We start from the raw sequence: 15369 nt of genomic DNA on the forward strand, positions 1-15369 counted from the left end.
TTCTTGGCGACAGTTCGAGCTTCAGGTAAGAATATAACAGGTGGTCGTTGATAAACATGAATGCCCAGACAGTCATCAATGTTATTACCTGAGTTAGTTTGTTCCCGCTGTGTGTTGATGTATTGTGTGGTTGATGCCCTGGTGTGATCTGTCATGAGCATCAATGTACACAATTGGGATACAGTGACATGCATCAACCAAGTCAGCGATCCTGACCACCAGAGTCGCCTCTTATGACAAGCATGGTCGACTGTTACAACACGCATGGATTGCTGAAGTTCTGGATCTGATTTATATTCGAAAGATGACACAGCTTATACTGTCATATATATATAAGGCCTGTAAACGGTCGAGTCTGTACCAGGCAAGCCAGTGGTCGACAGCATGAGCACCAGTCCAAGCTGTTGGGGAACGTTTGACTCAAGTCAGACAGGCCACATTCTCTGACCACATAATCCAAAATAAGCAATTTCCTTGTTGATTTGCAATCGCTATCTTTCGACCTGTATAATAATCTAGGTGTATGATGGCTCTCCTTAATACGTCACGCTACAGGTGACGGCATATTCATACGCGATACAAATATGTTTAGTATAATCCGTTCTACTCAGTAATACAACACTTATGTGACACATCAGCCTTGTATTATATCACTGATATCTCTAAATCTGTTAGGGGCGGTCGGGTAGCCTAGTTGTGAAAGCGTTCGCTCGTCACGCCGAAGACCCGGGTTCGATTACCGACATGGGTACAATGTGTGAAGCCCATTTCTGGTGTCCCCAGCCGTGATATTGTTAAATATTGATAAAAGCGACGTAAAACCATACTCACTCACTCTCAATCTTTTAATACTGATTTCATGCCGCGTTGTAACTGGAATACTGTTCAAAGAGGCGTTAAACCCAACTCACTCACTCACTTAGGCGGATTGACACTCAGTGTTATGACAGCCAAGCGCTGTAGAAGGAGAGTGCGGCGTTAAACATCATGGAGGAAGTGCATGGTTTTACTGGTTTTCTGTGGCTGTTCGTCCTGTGGGTTGAGAGTTGAGTGCATGGGCTTGGTAACACTTTTAGCCTGCGCGACTTACGAGACTTACGTATTCGGAGCATATCCGTGGTTTTGAGCACTTTCCTGTTTCAATACTCTGTGCTTAAGTCATATGTGTTAATTTGATAAGGTGTTCTAACAGGGACAGGATACGCTCACCTTTTCGCGAACACATGGTATCATTACTATTTGATAGCGATTCAAAAACACATGCTCATTATATTGTCGGAATCGTACAATTTCTATTGGATATGGAAATGGTTTTGTCGCTTTATTAACATTAATTCATGTGGCGATGAGGTACGTGTACCTGACTCCGAGGACGTGGATTCCAGTCTGTACTGTTACTTGACAAGTTTGCAATTTGTCAATGTGGCATCAATATTGGAGACATTACTACTGGAACCTGCTTGTGTTTGGTTCGCCTTGTATTTGTGTTTGTGTTTTGTTTGTTTGTTTGTTGTTTAACGCCGCACTCAGCAATATTCCAGCTATATGACGGCGGTCTGTAAATAATCGAGTCTGGACCAGACAATCCAGTGATTGACATTATGAACATCGATCCACGCAATTGAGATACGATGACATGCATCAACCAAGTCAGCGAGTCTGGTCACCCGATCCCGTTAGCCGCCTCTTACGACAAGCATAGTCGACTTTTACGGCAAGCATGGGTTGCTGAAGACCTATTCTACCCGGGTCTTCACGGGTCCACAGAACATCTAATCCACACAAATACAAATCAATTGGAGAAAATTCTACGTGTACATCTTGGAAAATAACAAAATGATGCTTTATTTGTTTTGCTCACTCTACCTCCATGATGCATGTTGCAATGTTGCATAAAATTGTATAGTCCAAGCCATGGTACACGACATGGAGTCTGTAATAGGAAATGTATACATGTTCTTTACACTTGAGAGAGATAGAGGGAAACCATTTATCATGATTCGAAAGCAAAACATTCAAACTTACACATGTCAAAGGGTCCATCAACGCATTCTTTGCTAGAATCACACCTGGATGCCGTTGTACAAAGCGATCTTAGAGCTAAGGTGATCGTAACTCCAATACCTTAACATAGACGTACGACAGTCGTAGCACTAAGGTTGTTTTGTACAACGACACACAGGGGTATATGGTAAAAGGCTGAAGATGACGTTTTTGAACGTCAGTACCGCCAACGTGGTGGCGTCGACCAACCTTGCTGCATCAGTTCCCTTTGGGTGATAGCACAGATTCAGATACGTCACCAGGAATCATCTGTAGAACAAGTACTTCAAGTGTTTGAATGGCATTTAGAAGTGAAACAACAAATACGAAGTAGTAGTGGATAGAGCTTCAGCTCCTAAAGTGGAAGGTCGGTGGTTCGATCCCCGGGCGCGTCATACCAATAGACCTTAAAAGATGGTACTTATTTTTCCCCTGTCTGAGAGGGGTATTCATGTGAAACAATGATATCTCAGGAGGCTATTACTATAAAACCGGCCTTAGTCTAGTACAAGCAGCCACGCGCATACACGTGCGTAGCGATATTTGAGCAATAATCTTGATTGTGACGTTAAACCCCATTTCACTTGACCTGACCTGACTGAAAATACCATCCAAAGCGGTATTAAAGCCAACCCACACTCCTGATGATGTACAGCAAACAAACGTGGTGGAAAGAAATGCTTTGGAATAGTATGACAGGCAGCATCATTAAACATGTTCTTAGTTGCTATTCATCATAGAAATATGCATGATTTTCTGCGCGTTAGCAATAATTTTGTTTTGAATCAATCTTTAAATGTTGGTTTCTTACTGATATTTTAATTTCTTTTCAGGTTTGTTGCACGTGAATTTTGTCCAGACACCTTGAAGTTTCCCAGCTTCGTGTGTTTCACATCATCGCCATGGATACAGTCCCACCTGCAGCGTCAGGCGTCCGCAGCGCCAGCAGTTTCCTGTTTGACAAGGCATTTGTCGATGGGCAGTGGGTCGGTGCAAAGTCAGGCTCAGTATACCAAAGTAAGATTATTCTTATAAATTCATGTAGTTATCCATGGTTATATTGACGAAGGACAAGGTATGTCTGCGACGCATTTTCAACAACAAGATTATTCAAGAATGGAGCAGAATTGTTTCGATAGTTGTCAGATGTATCCATTTAAATGATAATTAGACATCGGTGTTCTTTTAGGAAGCAGACCAAATAGGCTTATTCTAAATGTTTTCAGGAAGTGTATAGTTCATATTTGACCATGAGCAAGTCTTTCACCGAGAGTGATGTATTTTGTGCGAATTTAGGTGAAGAAATTACATGCGAGTGGAACATAATTCCTCTTGGTTAGGGACCTACATCACTGTAGGCTGTCTTACAACATAAGCTGATATACAGTGACGTAACTGAAATGCTGTTCAAAACCCAACTTTACAGGGCATTGTAACATCATCAGTTACCAGATGTAAAACACTTGATAAAGAAACTTGTACAAGGTATATGGTGAATGGTGAAAACAAACAACAAACCACAATTTACAAGATGCATCAGAACCAGCCTTCTTCCTTACAGTGGGTTAAAAGAGTTTTTAGTGCTTTCAATTAGGCCATTCGCAAAAGGTTCCAGTAAACTTGTCAAGACTGATCATGATGTGCACCATGGCATTGTTTTCTTCCTCCTCCTCCTCCTCCTCTTCTTCTTATTGTTTGTTATTTCTCCTCTATGTCTTGTCTCCATCGCCTGTTTCCCCGCAGAACCCGTGAAGATCCGGGTTAGAATAGGCCTTCAGCAACCTATGCTTGTGGTAAGCTAACGGGATCGGATGGTCAGACTCGGTGACTTGGTTGATGCATGTCATCGTATCCCAATTGCGTGGATCGGTTCTCATGATATCAATCACGTGAGAAAACGTGAGAAAGTAGAGTCTACAGTTTGTGACCTTTCTAGTTTCAAATGAAACCAGATGACGAGATAAGCACACGGAACATGAACATACAAACATGTTTGTCACCGTAAGATTAATAAAAAAAATTAAGCTTGAAAAATGTTATTATCAAAGTTAACGAGAAAGAAGGGGTAAACGCTCATTATTTAGATCTAGAAGTGACATTCAACGAGTTCAAAGATGGATCAAAGGTATTATTCTTGTTGGCCCACTTAAATTGCAAAGGGCACACCTTTCATATTTATGAGGCCCCCTTGCATTTTTAAAAATATATATATAGGTCCTCTGGATACTCGTGAAGATCCGGGGTAAAACAGGTCTTCAGCAAGTCATGCTTGCCATAAAAGGCGACTATGCCTGTCGTAAGAGGCGACTAGCGGGATCGGGTGGTCAGGCTCGCTGACTTGGTTAATGCATGTTGCCGTATTCCAATTGTGTGGATCGATCCTCATGATGTCAATCACTGGATTGAATGTTCCAGACTCGATTTAAAGAGATGGAATATTGCTGAGTTCCCACTATACTCAAGAAAATATGGTATGTATTCAGTCTTAGACTTCATCCAGTAAAATTCAGTTTGGTCTAGTAAGTTTAGCTAATAACAGCACATATAATAAAACTAAATTATACTGAAAATGATGATGGAGGCCATGTTCACGCTGTTGTCTCAAACGATTTAGCACACACTGTATATTATGTTTTAATAGAATCCAACTGCAATCTGTTTCATCAGTAAGTCTCTGCCTTACAATCAAATCAAGCTGTTGCAGTGATAGAATCTTTCACTGGCCTCTCTCCCTCCTCCCAGCTGGCCAAGGAGGCAGGCGTCCCGGACGGATTCTTGAATGTGGTGACCAGTTCCCGTGACAACGCCCCTGCAGTGGTCAACGTGCTGTGCCCCAGCCCCATCATCAAGAAGATCTCCTTCACAGGGTCCACAGTCACAGGGAAGGTGAGAGTACATTGGGGTCTGCCATCTGCCATCAGACAGGCTATACTTTTATCATATACTGTGAAACCTCGCTTATCTGGACCTCGTGGTGTTTTGTTGTAGATTCTCCTCAAACAGTCGGTTTCTACGGTGAAGAAGGTCTCGCTAGAGCTGGGCGGTAACGCGGCGTTTATTGTGTTCGACAGTGGCGATATTGAGGCAGCAGTCCGAGGGACCATGGTCAGCAAGTTTCGAGGTAGTGGGCAAGTAAGGCCATCAAAATGTTTTGTTTTGTTTGTTTGTTGTTCAGCGCCATCTATCCTTTTAAGTTGTGCGGATGTTGGTCCATAGTGTCGGGGCTATTCATTTTAGCTGTAACATGTGAAATGATATCTCATTGAGTAAATGAAGACCCAACTTGTTCCTTTTTGTTGTTTAACGCCATACTCAGAATATTCCAGCTATAACACTGCTGTCTGTAAATGATCGTCTGGACCAGACAATCCATTGAATAACATTATGCGCATCGATCCAAGCAATTGGGATAAATGTCATGTAATCACCGAGCCTGACGACCTGATCCAATGAGTCGCCTCTTATGACGAACATAGGTTGCAGGACCTATCTTCTTACCTGTCGATAACACAGAATCCAACCTTCGGTGTTCTGAAATAGATGGTCACAATTTCCTATTTTCTACAGACAATGTGCGTACCTACAAAATAGCTAAACAGATGTAACTGACCCCTTTGACCATAGCGCCCTCTATACTGCCACTGTTACAAGAATATAGAAGCAAACGTTTAATTTTTATCAATTGAACTGCATGGGTCGTCACTATTTCCCGTTTCCTCAGATGTGTGTGTGTCTGCCAACAGGATATTGGTTCAGGAAGGAGTGTATGACCGGTATGTTGCACGTCTCGGGGAGGTCATGAAGCAAGAACTAAGGGTCGGGGACGGTTTTGACGACAGCACCACACAAGGACCTCTCATCAACAGCAAAGCTGTGGACAAGGTAAGGGGGCCTATTGGGAAAATTTGATTTTATTATTGTCAAAATGTGATCAAATTTGATGAAAGAGATTATAAGCTGAGTGTGTTTCCGTTTCGTAAATATCCCATATTATGAATAAAAATTGTATCATGTGGGCTTTTGGCGAACATGATACAAATACAAATTTGTTTATTCCTAATACATGATATTTACAATACAGAAACACATTAGGGTAATAATATCTTTATCACCTAATGACAATCTTGCAATAATCGATTTGTAAGACATAATTTCATCATCTTCCCGAGGCAAGGGCGTTAACTGACTATAATAGTCCAGTTTCCACCCTTGCCGAACTAGGCTTCAATTTCGTGGCTCGCTCGTAGCGCCACCAGTTGGCATCAGGAGGTATATCCCTTCTATGATCCTCATATTGACCAATCAGATTCCACCTCTCATATCACTTACATTCAAGATGATCTGATCGATAATCAAGATATATATTGTAATACGACAGGTCTTACTTCATGAAATGCATCAAATTACTTGAGCACCTTCATTTATAAACATGAAAAGAATCGGAAACATTTGTCGACGCCAAGTTGACGGTACACATGCTTTGCAAATCCTGCAGTCGACCGAAATCTGCACGTTGAAACTGTGTATGAATACAATGTTTGAGTGAACTGCCCAAATTATGACATAGTGCCAAGATGTCTTCACAAACACAGCAACACATTGGGGAAACCCTATCTCAGCAGAACAGAATTTTACTAGACTCGGTTCGGACAATGGCACCGACTGGTGTGTGTATTTACACATGTTGACAAGGTGAGTGAGTGAGTATGGTTTTACGCCGCTTTTAGCAATATTCCAGCAATATCACGGCGGGGGACACCAGAAATGGGCTTCACACATTGTACCCATGTCGGGAATCGAACCCGGGTCTTCGGCGTGACGCGTGAACGCTTTAACCACTAGGCTACCCGACCGCCCCTGTTGACAAGGAGAAGGCATCGTCGCCAATGAGAAACTCACTTTTTCTGTGACATAGAAGTATGAATTTGTATTTTTGTTGACAGGTAGAAGGCGTCGTGGCCAGTGCTGAGGAAAACTCACTTTCTCTGTGATACTGAAGTAGCAGTATGTACCACTTGTTGACAGGTAGAAGGCATCGTGGCCAGTGCTGAGAAAAACTCACTTTCTCTGTGATACTGAAGTAGCAGTATATGTCACTTGTTGACAGGTAGAAGGCATCGTGCCCAATGCTGAGAAACTCACTTTCTCTGTGGTAAAGAAGTAGAAGTATATGCCATTTGTTGACAGGCAGAAGGCGACGTGGCCAGTGCTGAGAAACTCACTCTCTCTGTGATAAAGAAGTAGAAGTATATGACACTTGTTGACAGGTAGAAGGCATCGTGGCAAGTGCTGAGAAACTCACTTTCTCTGTGATATAGAAGTAGCAGTATATGCCACTTGTTGACAGGTAGAGAGCATCGTGGCCAGTGCTGAGAAACTCACTTTCTCTGTGATAAAGCAGTAGAAGTATATGACACTGGTTGACAGGTAGAAGGCATCGTGGCCAGTGCTGAGAAACTCACTTTCTCTGTGATATAGATGTAGCAGTATATGCCACTTGTTGACAGGTAGAGAGCATCGTGGCCAGTGTTGAGAAAGTCACTTTCTCTGTGATATAGAAGTAGCAGTATATGCCACTTGTTGACAGGTAGAGAGCATCGTGGCCAATGCTGAGAAACTCACTTTCTCTGTGATACAGAAGTAGCAGTATACGTCACTTGTTGACAGGTAGAAGGCATCGTGGCCAATGCTGAGAAACTCACTTTCTCTGTGATACAGAAGTAGCAGTAGATGTCACTTGTTGACAGGTAGAAGGCATCGTGGCAAATGCTGAGAAAAACTCACTTTCTCTGTGATACAGAAGTAGCAGTATATGCCACTTGTTGACAGGTAGAAGGCATCGTGTCCAGTGCTGAGAAACTCACTTTCTCTGTGATACAGAAGTAGCAGTATACGTCACTTGTTGACAGGTAGAAGGCATCGTGGAAAATGCCAAGAGACTTGGTGCGTGGCTGGGATGTGGAGGAAAGAGGTCAGACAAGGGAGAGAACTTCGTTGAGACGACACTGCTCTCCGATGTCACGTTAGAAATGAGGTGTGCTCAAGAGGAGATATTTGGACCCGTTGCTGCAGTTATCAAGTAAGTTGCAAACATGGCTGTAGTCAACACCACAGGCTGCAACAAGTTTCTTTCAATTTTTATATTCTACTGGATAAAATAAACATGCAGGAAGGGAATTCTAATATCGTGGGTTTGCAACATTTTTTAATCGAGTTGGGTCATCTGTTGATATATGCTACTTGAAAGAGTTAAAGAACACTCAAATTCTTTCACATTACTAGAGTTAACCTCTCATGGCGCCAAATTCTTTCATGTTACTATTGTTTATCTCTCATGGCAGTCGAACACCAGATGCGAAAGAATCGGGCGTTCTTCAACTTCTTTTGAGTAGTATACAGCCATAAAAAGCAGCACATATACAATAGTGGATATGCAATTGCTATTGTTGTCTGGCACCATCCTTTCTTCTGAAAACAAGGAACTGAATAAGTCTTTAACCGGGCACAAAAAGTTTCTGCAGATATAGATATACAGATATAGTGTTTCAAATGATTTTGACCCATAGGTTACATGTTTTGTTTGAACTAAAATTTATTAAAGAAAGCAAACACCTGAATATTGAAATTTATCACCAACCATCGAAACCATATGTGCTTAAATCTCTACAAGTGCGTCACCAATAGGGAAAGGAAAGATTAAAATTCATCCATTTTGAAAATTAAATTCTTTGAAAAGAGGAGAAGAGAAATAACAAATTTTGTAACAAGCTTTGTTATTTTATTCCCTGAAAGCACCACTTTTATGAAAATAAGGTTTATATTCTCCAAGGTTCCTTCTCATTTATACTTTATAACTTTTTTCTGTAAACGTTTACAAGGGGGGACTATTCATCATTGACAAGCTCACAGGCATATTAACCTTTTGACTGAATGGGTTGAGCATTTTACCTCCAAAATTTAATATGGATGTTGTAAGTCGAATAAGAAAATAAAAACACTTTTGAGTGCCCAAAATGTATGTACACATGTGGGAATCACACTGGGCAAGATGCTGATGCAGAGTGGCTCATTTTGCTGATATTTTAAGATTTCATATATATGACTAAGCAGGGAAGGTACAATTGGCGCTAGTTTTGTTTTTGTGATTCACAAGAACTAAATCGTTTACATCTGAACATAAAAGTACAATCAATTTTCTTGTCATCTTGCAGGCTATTTCTACTCGCGAAACCTGAGCCAGATCTGGCGAGTCGCAGAGAAGTTGGAGGTTGGTCTGTGTGGTGTTAACAAGGGCTTCATCAACGCCACGGAGGCGCCTTTCGGCGGAGTGAAGGAGTCGGGTCTCGGAAGAGAGGGCGGCATATAGGGAATGGATGAGTTCCTTGAGATCAAATATCTCTGTATCGGAGGTATATGATTGCCATGTGCTAACATGGCTCGTGTTGCTTATCCACGCACCTCAAAATCACAGTAGGATAAAAAAACAACATTAAAAGACAAATGCTGGAGAGGTGTGATAAAAGCGAGTCCAAAAGGAAAGTAGTATCGACATATCAGTCGGCTCCGGACAATCAACCTCTCTCTCCATATAAATGTCTTGGTACATGAGGTGACATCGGAGAAGAATGAATGCATTATTTACTTCACCAACTATTGTGCACGACTATCAATCGCCACAACTGCAAATGTTTCCTTGATCTCCATGCATCACATTGACCTAACGGGATCGGCTGATCGGGCTTGGTTGATGCATGTCATCGTATTCCAGTTGCGAAGATCGTGCTCAGGAGGTCAATCACTGGATTGTCTGGTCCAGACTCGATTATATACAGACCGCCGTCATATAGCGAGAATATTTTTAAGTGTAGCGTTACATAACAAAAAACATGGAACTATGAGAATGTGAAAGAAGATAGTGAAATAACAGCGGTTTGGGTTGGTGCATGCCTGTATTACATGTATAGTGTCCGCATTCGCTGAATACAGTGTTGTTGTTTATTTTTGCAGTCTACAAGCGCAAGTAAGCAGATATTAGATCACTCAGCCCTTGCTGTGTGGGACGAGTGCATGGGGTATTTTGAGATTAGGAAATCATATTTTCGGGGTCCAAGTCCACAACCGTTGCTAGAGCATTGTGTACAGAGGATTGCAACGGGACGTTAGTGTATTAGTTTATTGTGTTTAACCATGTCGGGAGTTACTGGAGTTACCACATAAAATGCTGGTTCGCTGCCTTTGCCACTGGAGGTTGTGTAACCACTATCCCCTATCCAAGAACTATTCTGTGTCTTCTGATATAGGAACACATAACATCATGCGTCCGGACGACCTCGGCTGACACTACAACTGCCTTTCTACGGTGACTGGGGAATCATTGGGTGTGGACAGCACCCGCAACTCATTCTTACACTTCACCATGAATACGGAAGGTTATACTTTTCCCGACACTCGGAACAAACTGATCAGAAAAATACACCCCTATATCTACTGACCACTTTCGTCACAGGGAAAGTCCAGCATGTCATAGCTTTCTCAGACTGGAGCCCACGTGACCGCGGACAGTTGTAGTGTGTAACCCATGTCCAGGCACCTTGGTCGTCTAGGTAGAACTCATAGATATTAAAACAATCGGTATCTGGACCATGGATGCTTTGTGTCTATAAGCCTCAGCTAACCGTGAATGCAAAATTAGCTGAGTAAGTCCTTGTTATTCCAGCCGTGTTATCCTAAACATTCTAATGCCTTGTATCACAAACACGATAAAGGGGCGGATCCAAGAGTTTTAAAAACAGTGGTTTTTTTGTGTGTGGTCCACTTGGGCTATTTGGAAATCTACTGGGGCGTTCACCCTAAAGACTACCCCACGAATCACAAACCGTTATGTGCTTTGCTTTAACAACCAAATCAACATCACGTGGTGGTAGGCTTTGTGCAAATATAATGTCATCAGATGTAAAAGAGGGGGGGGGGGGGGGGCTCGGCCACTAGAGTTGAGCACGAAGCACCCAGTGAAGAGCTCACGATATAACGTTGTGGATCTGCATGCGGACAAGTGTTGTCAATTCAAGATGAACAACCTACGGTGGATACTAGCGCCGCAATAAACTTCCATTCGTTCCTTTGTTATACACACTATATACCCAGAGAAAGTAGTATAGTTTCAACGTATTTATACGTTTCAAATGGATCAATCATATTTAAAAACCCGTGTGTAACATGCAGGCTATTGTTCAACCCGTTTATCCTCACTAAGTGATTTGTTTGTTTGTTGTTTCACGCCGCTCTCAGCAATATTTCAGCTATATGACGGCGGTTTGTAAACTGTTTCTGGACCAGATAATCCAGTGATTGATATCATGAGCATCGCTCCACGCAATTGGGATCACATCTTTCTGAGGCAAGAAAGTTAACTGACTATGAAAGTCCAGTGGAAACTGGACTTTTAAAGTCAGTTAACTCTCTTGCCTCTTAGCATCAACCAAATCAGCGAGCCTGACCACCCGACCCCGTTAGTCGCCTCTTACGACAAGCATAGTCGCCTTTTACGGCAAGCATGGGTTGCTGAAGACCTATTCTACCCCGTATCTTCACGGGTGTCTCACTAAGTGAGCATGGTCCCACACCTCTAAGCAATATTTTATAACCATAATCATATCGACGCGCAGCAAAAAGGATGGCCGTCACGGGTAGTAACCATCTTTGGAATCGAACCCCGGTTTTCGAACCGAACGCATTAACTGCAATGCGTCTGCACCGCCTCGTTAGTGATGTAAACATCTGCCAGTCACTGTGTGCTGCTTCCTCAGTACTGAATGTAACAGTTCAATTACCCTGACTAAAATCCCTATTAGAACAAGTCGTTATAACATTTATCAGTTTCGAGGTAAATGTAACGTTTATAATGTGTTTCAGTTAATATTTGACACTGCAGTCAGCAATATTCCAGCTCTTGTCTTCCCTTGAGATGTGGACAGATGTAAGACAGTAGCCAGCATCAATCAGTTAGTTAGCATGAGACCGCCGCAGAGTACACGAACCCATACCCTCACCCAGTTACAATAAGCGTTAGCATTAGATATTTAGTTTCTTTCATTGAAGTTTATTCATCTTTTTGGTCACATGATCTAGAGAATCACGTTCAGTTCCTTGTAGATCTTCCATAGTTTATTAACAGGTTATCACGTTTATAGTTCATAGAATAAGTAATAGGTTATCACGTTTTGTTGCTTTGTCATTTAACAGGTAAGTCGTTCAAATTTTGATAAGTTTTCATGTAAGTTAACCAGCTTTAAAATACTTAGTTCCACTGCGCAACACTTATGACAACGCCTGCGCGGAGACGGACATACTGTTCTCCAAAAATAATACTTTTTCCGAAGCCAACAACGCACAGGCACAAAGTACAACCAAGACAATGTGCTATGTTGTAAAACAAAGTAAATATCACCATTTATCTATGGAATGTCAGTTGAAACTCTTCGAATCCTTGGTAAAGCCAATTTTATTGTATGGCTGTTCAGTTTGGGTTATTTACAAAATATCTGAAACTTCCTGAAATTCCTGAAACTTCTATTCTCTGTAAAATAAAAAAGTACACATTTGAAAATGTAAGATGGAGAATCAGGTTGACATCAAACTGTATATTTTATTGTTAGTCCAAACCTGTTCAAAGTAAATATAATAAGTTCGCTTACGATGTATATAAAATATTATTAGATATCTGCATCTGAACATTACAAACGTGAATGGATTACATTTGAATAATTTGGGGTTCAGTTATTTAAAGCTGATTTATATTTTGGACCATGTCTTAAAATTTTGGATAATAAATATAAAATACCAATACTTCACTTTCGCGGAGCGGATCCTTACAAAAGTTTGCAAATGAACCGAAAATAATACACGGTCAAAGCTTATAATTACATTCGACAACGTAAAACATGTCTTATCTACAATAATTTAACAAAAAACAGTTGTATATATAAAAGCAGACAAAAATGACGAGATTGATAAACATTCCAGGTGTATGAATACATACTGTGGCGTGACATGAATCTCCGATGTTCATACAGTCTGGCCCTCACTCTATGAAGGTTCATACTCCAATGAACTCACACAAAGTGAAGGTAAATGAATGCAATAACACGTGACCAACTCGGCTAATCAGAATGCAGAAATGTTAATGAACACAACCAACGTTGAATTATAATGTAGTGAAACATGTTGTGCATATACAGTACGTGCAGTAAATAATATTGATACAAATGCATATTAATTAACTTGTGAATGCGTGTGGGTTTTCAGTAAACGTTATTCTACAGTAAATAGGGTAAATAAATATGTCAGCGGTGGATAAGTAGAAATATTCATCCTCGCCTCGGATCTATAATATTATTACGAAATGACCCGAACAGGGTGAATATTTACATGCTTAACCATTAAAAGCCGAGGGAGAAGTTGTGTGTTCATTGGAGAGTGCATGAAAACGTGGACGTCAGCGAACTCAATACCAAACCCGCGGAATATCTAACGGCTGTGAAGCGGAAGGTCACCGGTAAACTGTCCTTTTCTTGGCGACAGATACAGGTAAGAATATAACAGGTGGTCTTTGATAAACATCAATGTCTCAGTATTTAGAGTGAGTAAGTGAGTATGGTTCTACGCCGCCTTTATGCAATATTCCAACAATATTACGGCGGGGGGGACACCACAAATGGGCTTCGGACATTGTACCCATGTGAGGAATCGAACCCGGGTCTTCGGCGTGACGAGCGAACGCTTTACCCAGTAGACTCCCCCCCACCGTCCCCTCAGTATTTAGAAGCCCAGGCAGCCATCAACATTATTACTACAGTTGGTTTTTCCCGTGATCGACGTTTGTGTTGGCGTATTGTGCGGTTGTGCCTTGTCACCTGTCAAACATCAGTGATGTACACACCTCGGCTTCATCAGTAACGCAAATTATTTTGTGAAAGGTTACTCAACATATACTGTTATACACTGATGGAAATGTATAAGGGGACACTTAGTTTTAGACACAGTAAAATGATATGATATAATGTGTTCCCAGCCTTGTCTCCCAAATACACGACCGCCTCCGTGGTCTAATGGTAGAGCGTCCATTCGGAGAGCGGACGGTCCGGGGTTCGATCCCCGACCGCGTCATACCAAAAGGCGTTAAAAGATGGTACTTGTTGTTACCCTGTCTGGCGCTCGGCAATAAGGGGCTAAAACAAGGACTGGTCGGCTCGGTGTCAATCAATCAATCAAACTTTATTGTATGAAACACATACAGATAAACAATATCATTTACAGCTGTACAGCGCATTATGTAATTATTGGATAACTAATATGATGCTTGACATGTAATAGAGGTATTGTAATAACAGTGGTAATAACCACAGTGGCAGCAGTAGTAGTATAAAATACAAAAGGAATACAAAAGGAATTGAATAGAAATATGAAGTTTGACGTCGCGAAAGCTTTCAGCCATAGCACGACGTTCAATACAAAAGGATCTATCAGTAATATACAATTTGACAATTTAAATGTATATGCATTTCATATAGTCTGTATACTGTCTGAGTGGGGTATTCATGTTAAACTGCTGCATGGTATCTCAGTGAGCTAGCACTATAAATCGGCATCGGTCCGTACTAGTACAAAGCAGCCACACACACACACACTCGCGCGCGCGCACGCATGCACGTCGCTATATACACATTGGAAACAATGCACACAAACTCACTTCAATATTTGATTCTGATATGTCTTGAATTTGTAGGTGCACTATTTCAAATGTACTGACAGTAAAGCTGATTTCCCATTATGTTTCAGTGTTCCCTTATTCCTTCCCATCAGTATGCCTAAACGTGGCTCCCGAGATCCGGGGTAGAATAGGTCTTCAGAAACCCATGCTTGTCGTAAGAGACGACTAACGTGATCAGGATAAACTTGGCTTCTTATATTAGGCACCGACCATTTTATATTAATGGGAACATTGTTCCCTTATATGTTTCTATCAGTATATGTATAAGGCCTGTAAACGATCCACTTTGTACCAGGCAAACCAGTGGTCGACAGCATGAGCACCAGTCCAAGCATACTCACTCACTCACTCACTTAGGCGGATTGACACTCAGTACTATGATAGCTAAGCGCCGTCATGTAGCTAACATATGAAGAGTGTTTGTTAAACATCAAACAAACAATAACATCATGGAGGAAGTGCATGGATTTACTGGTTTTCTGTGGCTGTTCGTCCTGTGGGTTGAGAGTTGAGTGCAGAGCCTGGTAACAACATTGTCAGCCTGTGCGACTTATGTG

At 41.5% G+C, this 15369-nt stretch overlaps 1 pseudogene; it reads left to right on the forward strand.

Annotated features, from left to right (window-relative positions):
- The first annotated feature begins 2945 nt into the window (after positions 1-2945).
- On the forward strand, positions 2946-9460 carry LOC139445520 (succinate-semialdehyde dehydrogenase, mitochondrial-like; annotated as a pseudogene).
- Positions 9461-15369: the final 5909 nt, after the last annotated feature.

This window comes from Haliotis cracherodii, unplaced genomic scaffold (assembly GCF_022045235.1).
Source record: "Haliotis cracherodii isolate W230 unplaced genomic scaffold, xgHalCrac1.p SCAF_6, whole genome shotgun sequence".
NCBI lineage: Eukaryota > Metazoa > Mollusca > Gastropoda > Lepetellida > Haliotidae > Haliotis > Haliotis cracherodii.